A 16,189-nucleotide genomic window follows, 5' to 3' on the forward strand; every position below is an offset into this window, starting at 1 on the left:
TCTTACGGCCGCTCCAACCCATCACTACAATCATAGTAGCACAGTCAGGAGCAATGCCGAGCATCAGCCCCCGCCCCCATCTTCCCCTATCTTTTCCAGCAAAAACACACAAGCACGTCGTGGACACAATCTCTTAGTACCTGTCCCGTTGTGCACTGTTTGCAACTACAGAATATATACGTTTGCGTCATCCCTCCAGTGCAGTTCCTGCCTTGTGCGGTCTCACTTTCCTAGAAGTTCTGGAGTTGCACACGGTTACAACGTCACAGAAAAGACTTGCTTTCATCACCCACTACTCTGTGCAATATAATCTGTTTGACCCTGACATTCGCTACGGTTGTCGCCAAGCTTATCTTTATTGTGGTTGTAGTCTGTAGACGCCGTGTTGAATGTGATCAGCCCTAATTATTCAACTAAATGGTCTACAGTATGTTGATTTTCGTCGGCGCCGACATGGCTATCACTTGAAGTTAACAGCACAACAATCAATGCAAAAATATAGGTTTAAATTTTAATATATGTATGTAGTTTTGAATTCTACTCCATTATATTGTTGCCACAACGCGTTTATTTTTGGGACCAAAATTCGTTATGAAAAAATACCAAAACTCAGAAAAATATGCATACATGTACCCAACTCGAAAAAATTATAAGTTATCAATTGGGGGATTAACTTCACATGAAATTTTAATATTTTTAACACTCTTTTATTAATTGAACCTGTATGTAAGTTTGTACATATGTATGTAACTCTCCTTATAAAATTCTCGTGGCCCAATTTTCGTTACCATACTCCTCCGAAACAGCTGGACCGATTCTCATGAAATTTTGTATACCTATTGGATATGACAATCGGCTAAAGTCTTTTTTATACTCAGTTGAGCAGAGCTCACAGAGTATATTAAGTTTGATTGGATAACGGTTGGTTGTACATATATAAAGGAATCGAGATAGATATAGACTTCCATATATCAAAATAATCAGGATCGAAAAAAAATGTGATTGAGCCATGTCCGTCCGTCCGTCCGTCCGTCCGTCCGTCCGTCCGTCCGTCCGTCCGTCCGTCCGTCCGTTAACACGATAACTTGAGTAAATTTTGAGGTATCTTGATGAAATTTGGTATGTAGATTCCTGGGCACTCATCTCAGATCGCTATTTAAAATGAACGATATCGGACTATAACCACGCCCACTTTTTCGATATCGAAAATTTCGAAAAACCGAAAAAATGCGATAATTCATTGTCAAAGGCGGTTAAAGCGATGAAACTTGGCAGATGGGTTGACGTTATGACGCAGAATAGAAAATTAGTAAGATTTTGGACAACGGGCGTGGCACCGCCCACTTTTACAAGAAGGTAATTTAAAAGTTTTGCAAGCTGTAATTTGGCAGTCGTTGAAGATATCATGATGAAATTTGGCAGGAACGCTACTACTATCACTATGTATGTGCTAGATAAAAATTTGCAAAATTGGATGAAGAACACGCCCACTTTTTTAAAAAAAATTTTTTTAAATTCAAATTTTAACAAAAAATTTAATATCTTTACTGCATATAAGTAAATTAAGTCAAAATTCAACTCCTGTAATGATATGATGCAACAAAATACAAAAATAAAAGAAAATTTCAAAATGGGCGTGGCTCCGCCCATTTTCATTTAGTTTGTCTAGACTACTTTTAATGCCATAAGTCGAACAAAAATTTACCAATCCTTCTCAAATTTGGTAGGGACATAGATTCCATGACGGTAACTGTTCTCTGTGAAAATGGGCGAAATCGGTGGAAGCCACGCCCAGTTTTTATACACAGTCCACCGTCTGACCTTCCGCTCGGCCATTAACACAATAACTTGAGCAAAAACTGATATATCTTTACTATACTTAGCCCACCTACTTATCTGAACTCACTTTATCTTGGTATAAAAAATGGCCGAAATCCGACCATAACCACGCCCACTTTATCGATATCGAAAATTACGAAAAATGAAAAAAATGCCATAATTCTATACCAAATACGAAAAAAGGGATGAAACATGGTAACTGGATTGGTTTGTTGACGCAAAATATAACTTTGGAAAAAACTTTGTAAAATGGGTGTGACACCTACCATATTAAGTAGAAGAAAATGAAAAAGTTCTACAAGGCGAAATCAACAGCCCTTGGAATCTTGGCAGGAATACTGTTAGTGGTATTGCATATATAAATAAATTAGCAGTACCCGACAGATGATTTTCTGGATCACCTGGTCCACATTTTGGTCGATATCGCGAGAACACCTTCACATATACATCTAAGGGCCACTCGCTTTTAAAACCCTCATTAATACCTTTAATTTGATATCCATATCGTACAAACACATTCTAGAGTCACCCCTGGCCCACCCTAATGGCGATATCTCGAAAAGGCGTCCACCTATTGACCTAATGCCCACTCCCTCTTAAAATGCTCAGTAACACCTTTCGTTTGATACCCATATCGTACAAACATTCTAGAGTCTCCTCTGGCCCACCCTAATGGCGATATCTCGAAAAGGCGTCCACCTATAGACCTAATGTCCACTCCCTCTTAAAATGCTCAGTAACACCTTTCGTTTGATACCCATATCGTACAAACATTCTAGAGTCACCCCTGGCCCACCCTATTGGCGATGTCTCGAAAAGGCCTCCACCTATAGACCTAATGCCCACTCCCTCTTAAAATGCTCAGTAACACATTTCGTTTGATACCCATATCGTACAAACATTCTAGAGTCACCCCTGGCCCACCCTAATGGCGATATCTCGAAAAGGCGTCCACCTATAGACCTAATGCCCACTCCCTCTTAAAATGCTCTGTAACACCTTTCGTTTGATACCCATATCGTACAAACATTCTAGAGTCACCCTTGGTCCACCTTTATGGCGATATCTCGAAAAGGCGTCCACCTATAGAACTAAGGATTACTCCCTTTTAAAATACTCATTACCACCTTTCATTTGATACCCATATCGTACAAACACATTCTAGAGTCACCCTGGCCCACCCTAATGGCGATATCTCGAAAAGGCGTCCACCTATAGACCTAATGCCCACTCCCTCTTAAAATGCTCAGTAACACCTTTCGTTTGATACCCATATCGTACAAACATTCTAGAGTCACCCTTGGTCCACCTTTATGGCGATATCTCGAAAAGGCGTCCACACATAGAACTAAGGATTACTCCCTTTTAAAATACTCATTACCACCTTTCATTTGATACCCATATCGTACAAACACATTCTAGAGTCACCCCTGGCCCACCCTAATGGCGACATTTCGAAAAGGCGTCCACCTATAGACCTATTGCCCACTCCCTCTTAAAATGCTCAGTAACACTTTTCGTTTGATACCCATATCGTACAAACATTCTAGAGTCACCCCTGGCCCACACTAATGGCGATATCTCGAAAAGACGTCCACCTATAGACCTAATGCCCAATCCCTCTTAAAATGCTCAATAACACCTTTCGTTTGATACCCATATCGTACAAACACATTCTAGAGTCACCCCTGGCCCACCTTAATGACGATATTTCGAAAAGGCGTCCAATTATAGACCTAATGCCCACTCCCTCTTAAAATGCTCAGTAACACCTTTCGTTTGATACCCATATCGTACAAACATTCTAGAGTCACCCTTGGTCCACCTTTATGGCGATATCTCGAAAAGGCGTCCACCTATAGAACTAAGGATTACTCCCTTTTAAAATACTCATTACCATCTTTCATTTGATACCCATATCATACAAACACATTCTAGAGTCACTCCTGGCCCACCCTAATGGCGACATTTCGAAAAGGCGTCCACCTATAGACCTATTGCCCACTCCCTCTTAAAATGCTCAGTAACACTTTTCGTTTGATACCCATATCGTACAAACATTCTAGAGTCACCCCTGGCCCACCCTAATGGCAATATCTCGAAAAGGCGTCCACCTATAGACCTATTGCCCACTCCCTCTTAAAATGCTCAGTAACACTTTTCGTTTGATACCCATATCGTACAAACATTCTAGAGTCACCCCTGGTCCACCTTTATGGCGATATCTCGAAACGGCGTCCACCTATGGAACTAAGGATCACTCCTTTTCAAAATACTCATTACCACCTTTCATTTGATACCCATATCGTACAAACACATTCTAGAGTCACCCCTGGTCCACCTTAATGGCGATATCTCGAAAAGGCGTCCACCGATAGACCTAAGGCCCACTCCCTCTTAAAATGCTCAGTAACACCTTTCATTTGATACCCATATCGTACAAACAAATTATAGAGTTAGCCCTGGTCCACCTTTATGGCGATATCCCTAAATGGCGTCCATCCATAGAACTATGGCCTACTCTCTCTTAAAATACTCTTTAATACCTTCCATTTGATACACATGTCATACAACCACATTCCAGGGTTACCCTAGGTTCATTTTCCTACATGGTGATTTTCCTTATTTTGTCTCCATAGCTCTCAACTGAGTATGTAATGTTCGGTTACACCCGAACTTAGCCTTCCTTACTTGTTATTATTATTGCCTATGGTGTCGAAACCCATATTAGGGACACCGGAATTTTTTATGTAATTGTACAAAATGGATATCAAATAAAGATGCTGATGACATAAAAGTAAACTATTTGGTTTATTTAAAGCCGTTTAACAGATATAATCAAAACTACGGATAAGAGGTACCCTGAAATTAATGTTTATCTTCTTCCTATATATAAAAATGACATAAAATTTGTATGCCCTTCTAACTTAAGAGCCGCAACGAGGGGAGTGCAGCCAGTTGCATTATCACGTATTATCAACCAGAGAATGACATAGACATCGCTTCGAGCTCCTAGGCCTCTAGAGCCTGAAAAGTTATCAACTGGGGGCAATTTGACATATGTAGATATTTAAATTTTTTTTAACGAACGAATAACTATCAAACGCATATAAAAGCGTATCAAACATTATCAAACGATTAGCGTTTTAAAATATTAAAAATTTTTAGTTGGGGGGGCTAACTTCACATAGATATTTTAAAAAATGTCGTTTTTCTAACAAACGAATAACTATCAAACGAATATCAAAGTGTATCAATCATTATCAAACGACTATCAAACGATTAGCGTTTTAAAAAATTAAAAATTTTTAGTTGGGGGGGCCAACTTCACATAGATATTTTAAAAAATGTCGTTTTTCTAACAAACGAATAACTATCAAACGAATATCGAAGTGTATCAATCATTATCAAACGACTATCAAACGATTAGCGTTTTAAAAAATTAAAAATTTTTAGTTGGGGGGGCTAACTTCACATAGATATTTAAATTTTTTTTTTTCTAACAAACGAATAATTATCAAACGAAAATAGAAGCGTATCAATCATTATCAAACGACTATCAAACGATTAGCATTTTAAAAAATTTTTAGTTGTGGGGGCTAACTTCACACCGCTCGCACGTGCGCACCGATGGTTCCAATGTAATGCATGGAATAAGGTATGCGGTATACCGATCCCACATGCTGCTAGATGACTGTACTGTTTTTCAGGTGGAAGTAGTAGCCGTGATAAAGTCAGTAGACACACTGGAAGAAAATAGCTTATTCTGCAGCGTCAACTTTTTCTTGATAGACAAGCAGTAATTAAGGCAACAATCTTGCATAGCACAACATCTAAAAGTTTATTAGAGTGAAGAAAATCGTTTAAAAGATTCAGAGATGAAAAAACGGATGACCTTGCTAAACAGGGCGCATTCTTGAAACTTGTACCTTATACGTGCTATTAAAAGGGATCCACATTTCCTTAGCATGCAGGCCAAGTAGCCAATGTCCTGCTTTTTTGATTCAGTGATCCTGAAGATTTCTTTGCTTGACCAATTTCTCCTACTAACGTAATTCGGCCAGTTTTGCTTATTTATCTTGCAAATGTCCGAGGAGTACCAGTTGTGGACCGCTAACTTTTTGAATCTGCTATGTATATTTCTTTTGAGTGATGCCAGTAGATGATGCGTTTCGACCACTTCCGCAGAATCCAGCAATGCCGCTACCTTGTAAGTTCATCTGCCTTCTCTTTTCCCTCAATGTTCTTGTGACCTGATACCCACAAAAGAGTTATGCTTGCGAAGTTTGCTGCGGCTCGAAGGGACCTCTTACAGCCTAAGACGGCGTGAAGTGAGGAGCAAATTCATACGGCGCCTTCTTACCGAGTAGTCCGGCAGGAGCGTACATTCCCTCTCTTCTGCAAGGAAGATTCTGACAAAGTTAGGAACACTGACTAAAACCGACACCACTCCCACATCGCTGTTCATTTTGCACCCGTCGGTGTAAAGTTAAATTGCGTCCTTCCTTTGGAAGCCGTCTCCCTCCAATCTCCTCTTGAGAGGAAATAAACCTGTCACAACTTGCTGATGGTGTGATGTGACAATTTGATGGCGTAGCCATACGGAGAAGCCTTATGAGGATACTACTATGACCATACTGCCTTGATTTCCAGTAGTTATAATCACGAAGTCTTATTGCCGAAAAAGTTGTGAAGGTCACAAAAATTTAATGCAGAAGTTGGACACGACTTTATTACACCAGTCCCCCACGAAGGCTGCCCGCTCTACCTTTCACCTTTTTACTACCTTTATATTAAGTCCCCTTCATGTTTGTCCCTTCATTTCCATACGAATTTTTGACCCACGGAAAAGTCTTTTTCGGTAACTTCCCGTTGAGATTGACACTTGATACTTACAACATAGTTCAGATCTGGGAGACATTACAATGCAAGTGAAAAAAATCCGCTAGGTGGGGCACGGATCAAGATATACAGAAAATTAATTTTAAAATGGAAATTTTGTGATCGACTTTTAATTAACTTCTCGGTGATCCAGAGACTTGAAACTTAGCACACAGTTTGCGAGTCGATGGCACTACAATTCGTAGAAAACAAAATGCCGCCAGGTGGCATACGAATCGAGATAAACGATAATTCCTGAAAAAACGCAGGGAATCTTGCAATCGATTTTTAGGTAACTTCCCGGTGAGCTAGAAACTTGAAACTTGGGCCTTGAGTCACAACCCGGTGACTATGCAATACTTGATCAAAAAAAGTTTCTAGGTGACGCATGGATCGAGATATTAAGAAAATTTGTTTTAATTTGGGAATTTTTCAATCCATTTTTAACTTCTCGGTGACCTAGAGACTTGAAACTTGGCGCACAGTTCGAGGCTTGGTGACATACAATTTACAGAAAACAAAATTCCGCTAGGTGGGGCGCTAAGTGAGATAACTACAAATCCTTGAAAAACGAGGGGAATCTTGGAATCGATTTTTGAGTAACTTCCCGGTGAGCTGGAGATATGATACTTGAGCCGTAAGTCAGAACCCGGTGACAATGCAATATTTTATCAAAAAAATTCCGCTAGGTGGCGCATGGGTCGAGATAGTAGGAACATTAATTTTAATTAGGGAATCTTTCAATCCATTTTTAACTAACTTTCCGGTTACCTAGAGACTTGTAACTTAGCACATAGTTCGACACCCGGTGACAATACAATTTATAGAAAACAATGTTCCACTAGGTGGTGTGCTAATTGAGATAACTACAAATACCTGAAAAACGAGGGGAATCTTGCAATCGATTTTTGAGTAACTTGCCGGTGGGCTAGAGATTTGAAGCTTGGGTCGTGGGTCAGAACCCGGAGACAATGCAATATTTAATCAAAAACAAGTAAGGAAGGTTAAGTTCGGGTGTAACCGAACATTACATACTCAGTTGAGAGCTATGGTGACAACATAAGGGAAAATAACCATGTAGGAAAATGAACCGAGGGAAACCCTGGAATGTGTTTGTATGACATGTGTATCAAATGAAAGGCATTAAAGAGTATTTTATGAGGGAGTGGGCCAAAGTTCTATAGGTGGACGCCATTTAGGGATATCGCCATAAAAGTGGATCAGGGTTGACTCTAGAATTTTTTTGTACGATATGGGTATCAAACGAAAGGTGTTAATAAGTATTTTAAAAGAGAGTAATCCTTAGTTCCATAGGTGGACGCCGTTTCGAGATATCTCCATAAAGGTGGACCACGGGTGACCCTAGAATTTGTTTTTACAATATGGGTATCAAAAAAAAAAGGTGCTAATGAGTATTTTAAAAGGGAGTGGGCCTTAGTTCTATGGGTGGACGCCTTTTCGAGGTATCGTAATAAAGGTGGACCAGTGGTGACTCTAGACTTTGTTTGTACAATATGGGTATCAAATGAAAGGTGTTAATGGGTATTTTAAAAGGGAGTGATCCTTAGTTGGCGGCCACCGTGGTGTGATGGGTAGCGTGCTCCGCCTATCACACCGTATGCCCTGGGTTCAACTCCCGGGCAAAGCAACATCAAAATTTTAGAAATAAAATTTTTCAATTAGAAGAAAATTTTTCTAAGCGGGGTCGCCCCTCGGCAGTGTTTGGCAAGCACTCCGGGTGTATTTCTGCCATGAAAAGCTCTCAGTGAAAACTCATCTGCTTTGCAGATGCCGTTCGGAGTCGGCATAAAACATGTAGGTCCCGTCCGGCCAATTTGTAGGGAAAATCAAGATGAGCACGACGCAAATTGGAAGAGAAGCTCGGCCTTAGATCTCTTTGGAGGTTGTCGCGCCTTACATTTATTTTTTGTTTTTTTATCCTTAGTTTCATAGGTGGACGCCGTTTCGAGATATTGCCATAAAGGTGGACCAGGAGTGACCCTAGAATTTGTTTGTACGATATGGATATCAAATTAATGGTATTAATGAGGGTTTTAAAAGGGAGTGGCGGTAGTTGTATAGGTGGTCGCCTTTTCGAGATATCGCCATAAAGGTGGACCAGGGGTGACTCTAGAATACGTTTGTACGATATGGGTATCAAATGAAAGGTGTTAATGAGTATTTTAAAAGGGAGTGATCCTTAGTTCCATAGGTGGACGCCGTTTCGAGATATCGCCATAAAGGTGGACCAGGATTGACCCTAGAATTTGTTTGTACGATACGGATATCAAATTAAAGGTATTAATGAGGGTTTTAAAAGGGAGTGGTGGTAGTTGTATAGGTGGTCGCTTTTTCGAGATATCGCCATAAAGGTGGACAAGGGGTGACTCTAGAATATGTTTGTACGATATGGGTATCAAATGAAAGGTGTTAATGAGTATTTTAAAAGGGCGTGGGGCTTAGTTCTATAGGTGGACGCCTTTTCGAGATATCGCCATAAAGGTGGACCAGGGGTAACTCTAGAATGTGTTTGTACGATATTGGTATCAAATTAAAGGTATTAATGAGAGTTTTAAAAGGGAGTGGTGGTAGTTGTATATGTGAAGGCGTTGACCCAGAACTTCATCTGTTGGAGACCGCTAATTTATTTATATATGTAATACCTGCAAAAATTTCAAGGGTTTTTTATTTCGCCCTGCAGAACTTTTTTCTACTTAATATGGTAGGTGTCACAACCATTTTACAAAGTTTTTTCCAAAGTTATATTTCGCGTCAATAAACCAATCCAATTACCATGTTTCGTATTTGGAATAGAATTTTGGCATTTTTTTCATTTTTCGTAATTTTCGATATCGAAAAAGTGGGCGTGGTCATAGTCGGATTTCGTTCATTTTTTATACCAAAATAAAGTGCCTTCAGATAAGTACGTGAACTAAGTTCAGTAAAGATATGTCGATTTTTGCTATAGTTATCATGTTAACGGCCATGCGGAAGGACAGACGGACAACCGTGTATAAAAACTGGGTGCGGCTTCAACCGATTTCGCCCATTTTCACAGAAAACAGTTAACGTCATAAAATCTATGCCCCTACCAAATTTCAAAAGGATTGGTAGATTTTTGTTCGATTTATGGCATTAATAGTATCATAGACAAATTAAATGAAAAAGGGCGGAGCCACGCCCATTTTGAAATTTTCTTTTATTTTTGTATTTTGTTGCACCATATCATTTCTGAAGTTGAATGTTGACATAATTTACTTATATACTGTAAAGATATTAAATTTTTTGTTAAAATTTTACTTTAAAATTTTTTTTTTAAAGTGGGCGTGGTCCTTCTCCGATTTTGCTAATTTTTATAAGCGTACATATAGTAATAGGAGTAACGTTCGTGCCAATTTCCATCATGATATCTTCAACGACTGCCAAATTACAGCTTGCAAAACTTTTAAATTACCTTCTTTTAAAAGTGGGCGGTGCCACGCCCATTGTCCAAAATTTTACTAATTTTCAATTGTGCGTCATGAATATAACTCACTTACCAAATTTCATCGCTTTATATGTCTTTGGTAATGAATTATTGCACTTTTTCAGTTTTTCGAAATTTTCGATATCGAAAAAGTGGGCGTGGTTATAGTCCGATATCGTTCATTTTAAATAGCGATCTGAGACGAGTGCTTAGGAACCTACATACCAAATTTCATCAAGATACCTCAAAATTTACTCAAATTATCGTGTTAACGGACGGACGGGCGGACGGACGGACATGGCTCAATCAAATTTTTTTTCGATCCTGATGATTTTGATATATGGAAGTCTATATCTATCTCGATTCCTTTATACCTGTACAACCAACCGTTATGCAATCAAACTTAGTATACTCTGTGAGCTCTGCTCAACTGAGTATAAAAATTCGCTAGGTGGCACGCGGATCGAGATAGTAAAAAAAAAAATTTTAATTTGGAAATCTTTCAATCCATTTTTAACTAAGTTCCCGGTTACCTAGAGACTTGAAACTTGGCACTTGGTTAGAGGCCTGGTGACGATACAACTTATCGAAAACAAAGTTCCGCTAGGTGGCGCGCTAGTCAAGATAACTGGAAATCCTTTAAAAACGGGGGGAATACTGCGATCGATTTTCGGGTAACTTCCCAATGAGCTAGAGACATGGAACTTAGGTCGTAAGTCAGAACCGGTGACCATGCAATATTTTATCAAAAAAAAAAAAAAATTCCGCCAGGTGGCGCATTGATCGCGATATTAAGAAAAGTACTTTTAAATTGCAAATCTGGCAATCGATTTTTAACTAACTTCCTGGGTATCTAGAGACTTGAAACCTGAAATATAGTTTAAAACTCGGTGACATTGCAATGCTTGATCAAAAAATTTGAGCTACGTAACGCACGTCGAACTATTTAGAAGATTAGGCCATACCTTCATGGCTAGCCTCCTGAGTGTTGCAGGCGTTGTTGAATTACACCTCGTTGAAGGCCCAACACAATGCACGTCCTTGTATACTTTTAGGCGTACGCGACTTTCACCACGATTCTTTTAGACTTTCAGGCGTATGCGAATTTCACCACGATTTTCAGCACATTCACCACATTCATCCTCTTTGTCCAACTCACCCGCTCCAACAATAGCCGTGTTTTTTAACACGCGTATATCCGTTTACGCTTAAACTTTATATTGACTGCTAAGGGACAAACTATAAATACACCTCTGAAATTGCTGCGCATAAATTTTGTCCTACTAAATTTCAATACGCATTATACTCAGATGTAACTGAAATATGTGTCTTTGTGTCACCCTCTACACTAATTCTATGTATTCTATGTGTGTCCACAATTCATCGCAACTGATTCAGCTATATGTTATACCCTATGGCCATCAGAGCGTTGCGTCTCCGCTTTTCGGTACACCGTGTTGCTGTAGCTAGTTGTTTAACCACAGCCGCTAGATGGGTCTCCTAAGCATTATCTAAGCGAAGATAGGCGTTTTTTAACACGCGCAAACGAAACGTATACGCGCGTGTTAAAAAACACGGCTAATATCAAGAAAATCGAACAGCTATAATAATTCACCGATTTATATGTAGCACACAAACATCTTTATTCAGTCAGCTAAGCCGAATATAGATATAGATAGACGTAGTACATCCGAGCAACGCCATAGAACGGGTAGCTATTTTGAACAAATAAATTAAGATAAGAATTTTCATTTAGGAATTAGTTAAATTACTAATCATAGTTTCAATTGCCTTTTTGTAGGCAGTGCTAAAAAATTTAAAATAAAAAGATGATAAAAAATTTTTTACGGACTACCTTTATATAAATGAACCAAAAAATGGAAGGCAATTTTTTCTTTAATACAGACATAGTCTTGTTTAATTTTGACTAAAACACTTTAACAATAGCTCTTGTAAAATAATTTTGGGATTTAAAACTGTAAAGGTGGAGCGCAATCTTTCAATTTAAGGCAAAACATGTATTTGGAATTAACTAATTGATTATTTAAAATTTAAACCCGCGATCTACCTTTATAATTATAAATCCCAAAATTCTTTTACAAGAGCTATTGCTAAAGATTTTTAGTCAAAATTAAACAAGACTATGTCTGTATTAAAGGAAAAATTGCCTTCTATTTTTTGGTCCATTTATATAAAGGTAGAGATTAGAATTTTTTATGATCTTTCTATTAATATTTCTGGTCACCATGCCATATCTCCATACGCTAGTATGTGTCTAGAGACGTATATAGCCACATCATGAGTTTGGGAATCTCTTTTACACGAGTGGAAGCCTTTGCGAGCCTTTTCGATCTCACGTTGTTATAAAGCCTTTGTTTTTGGTAATAAGTTGATATCAAATAATACAACACTTCTACCAAGTCTCATCAAAATGGGCAATATAAAAAATGTTGGGTGGTACACTGGGGAAATTTTACCGAATATATCCACACTAAATCAAGACAAGGATTTGAAGAAACGGTTCTCATGGCTTAGAAAGTTCAATGTGGTCATATTAAATCGTTCCCGAGATGGTCGGGCTTGTACCTTTATGGTGCTTGTTACCGGAACGTACTGGACTTTCATTCGGCAAAAGACCGCTCGCATCGAACATAACCCCCGGATGTTCAGGGAGTGTCTTCAATGCAACAACAACAAAAACAATAACAACGGATTTTTTTTTCACATTCAGTAAAAAAACGAATAGTTTGCAAGAATCTATAGTTCATGTAATCACGCGAACCGCAAATCCTTTGGAATAGTTATTATTATTATTTTATTAAAAGGGAATTGGTCTTGTGAATCGAGGTCGAGTGAACAATGACTTTATTCACCTTCCTCCTTTCTTTGTACTGACCCTGAGTCCGATTGGCTTGTATCATTTTTTTTTTGGTATATGGGGCATTTAAATACCTAGTTCGAGGTCTAAGCAATTTTGGATAAGTGTACAGTACCTGCACCAGATAGTGTAAAAGTTTTCCCTGTTGTAACTCGTATGTGGGAATGCATCTTAAATTACTTGAAAAAGAGTATTGTGGACGCTGTGTATCATTTGCGCGAGCCTACCACGGTCATTAAAATATCTAATGCAGGGAGCAGAAAAAGCCAGTTGTGACCTGTATATATTGTGCGATTGTATATTTGTATACAGTTAACGTCTCCTGTCTTCGGGCTCGGCTCCGCATTCTCTCTCCCCAGCATTCTCTTAACAGCTATGCCGGCTCTTCTGGGTTTGAAGGGATCAAAAATTCATTCTCTAAGGAGTATTGCGATATCTTCGTTCTGTACCTACATACGTTGACAAAAAAAGGTTGCCTTGATTTCTGCGTACAAGGGTTAATCGTGCACTTCATCTTTCTTAGTTATTCTTATATATATGCATCTGATGTAGGACGTGCTTGAATGTAGTGGTTTCCTGGCTAAGGGACAGAACACGATGCAGCATGCAATTTAAGAGTTTCCAGTGTTGGTGATGGAACTTACGGTTGCAGTGCCAATGGGATACCATTATAAATAAAAAGGAAGGTATTGTTACGAATATTAGCAAAACTAAGGGGTGCTGCTATCTCTAAGCCGATGCTAAGCAGTGACGCGAATTCACATCAATAATTCAATCATTATGTATCTACATAATCGAAACAATAATTGCGTCTACACATATGTACCATGTACGTATACGAGCAGCGGAGAGTCAAGTATCTGAGATCCTCCTGAAAGTATGGAATGAGAAGCTATAAAATCGTGCAATTGTAGTTACACTGAGAAGTTTGAGAGCTGATGGACTAGAAGATTCTGGAAATGGAAGCGCCTAGAAGATGCAACGTTGAAATCAGAGAGTATAAAAGGCAGCAAATGTAGAGGCGCTGAAATTCAGTTTGAGTTGAGCTATCAAGCAGTTATTGCTTAAGCACGCAATCTGGCGGCCAATAGTAGAGTTTCATTTCAGCTATCAATCAGTTTGGTTATTAAGCATGCTGCTCGTTGCACAGTTTGCGTGTTATTGTGAAGTACTTTAATAAAGGCCATTTTGCATTATTACTTATTGGAGTTATTTTTTCAACAGTTTAGTGATTCGAACTTAGCAAAAGGGCAAATAAGACGATTGCAAGTAAATTCGTTACAATATTTTATTTTGTGATTGTACGTACATCCGACTTCAAACTGCTTGGTACCAACATTGTACACTTAGGTGTTTTCCCAGCAACGTGGAACCTTCCTAGGCCGTTGATCTGGGTAAATAGATCCATTGTGCGTTTGACACCATGAAGTTGAGTCATATAACGACAGGTATGTTAGAAATATTATAATTGTTTTTTTTTTTTTTTTTGCAAGCTAGTTTGAAAAAAACCGCTTCAACCAGCTAAATGATTCGTGATGGCGGAACCATACGGGTATTAAAACTTTTTTCCATTTGTCTTCTATTTCTACCTTCGTACAAAACTGCTTTATATATTTGAATGAACGGAAGCAATACGTTGTTGTATGTCACCTTTTTGGTGTTATTACTAAGCATGGAGTGCCACACAGTTTACTTGTGAGTTAAAAGTAAAACAGGAACTTACCTTGCTCTCAAATGTCTTAATGAAATCAATCTGCCGCTTGAAAATTACTTTATACCAAATAGGTATATTTCTGTGTAAATTTTTATTATATATATATATATTTTTTTTTTTTTTCAATGAAAACATGTATCGTAAACATTTTTACATTGTTATAGAAAATAATCATTAGAATCTAGGCTTATAACAATATACCATATACCAATTTAACATAATTGCTGGTAACACTATGGACACATTCAGTCTAAGTGAGGTCGTTATATACAGACCAGTTCAACGTAAGCGCACCCTATACCGAAGCCTCAAAATAAAGGCAAATATTTTATGATGTTCATATTTCCTCGGAATCTATCACGAGATTTGATGTACAAACTTAGCAATGGCGTGACTATCTGTAGTCGCAATTTGATCGGGTCTAAACTATGAAAGGCCGAAATTTAGCCGTATCTGGATTATGCATTTCTAAATTCTGTATTCCCGCATTATGTAAGATTATATCTTAATAATAATTTATATCTATTTTTGTTTATTTTATTAATAACAATTGTCAATATCACATCAAAAAACCGATAAATTTATTTGGCATAAAAATTCTTATAATATATAATGTATATTTCCTTTTTATTTAAAAAGAAATCATTGCTGCCAACACTTAGCCGACGAAAATTGTTTGCCTCTGACAGCATTTCTACGGCCACTACAGCTCCGCAAAAATGTTTTTAGTTCTTGTGGTCAATATTGATAATACGTCAGCTCATTTGGTAATATGTTGAGATAAAAAAGTTAGTAAGCCCCTAGCAGTTTTCGTAAAAGCAGCGATATTTATTAAAAGTGTTATCCTTAAGAAAGAAATTTACATAAATGTCTACAAAGCACAAACAACCTCAAATATGAATAGTGTAGCCGACTTACATTGCAATAAATCACCCTTTAGCAGATTCTGGATGAAATATATAGAATAGGAAATTTTATCCCGTCATTTTGAAACGGCATGACCACGAAAGGCCACTGAACACGATGATAAGGATATCATCCAGATGTTTATCCTGAACACATTTAAAACTTCTGCAAAAATTGTCGTTGAGTTGAAGGATAGGGGCTATTACATTCAACACGGCGTCTACAGACCACAACCACAATAAAGCAAATCTCGTCGACAACCGTGTCCAAGCATTGGCTTCTTTATTACTTTGAAATGTATAAAAATATATTAATTATGTTTAAAAAAAACGCCGAAAAGAATGATTTTAACTTTTATTATCAGTTATTTACTTATATTTTAGTTTTTATTGACAAAATAAAAAGGACGCCACTCACTGTCGCTTCCCAAAAATAGAATTCGGTTTAATCTGGCTACAACGGCTTTCGTGATTGATTGTTGTACTGCTCTGTCATGCCGAAAATA

The sequence above is a fragment of the Eurosta solidaginis genome, chromosome 5 (assembly GCF_040869045.1).
Source record: "Eurosta solidaginis isolate ZX-2024a chromosome 5, ASM4086904v1, whole genome shotgun sequence".
In the NCBI taxonomy this organism is placed as follows: Eukaryota; Metazoa; Arthropoda; class Insecta; order Diptera; family Tephritidae; genus Eurosta; species Eurosta solidaginis.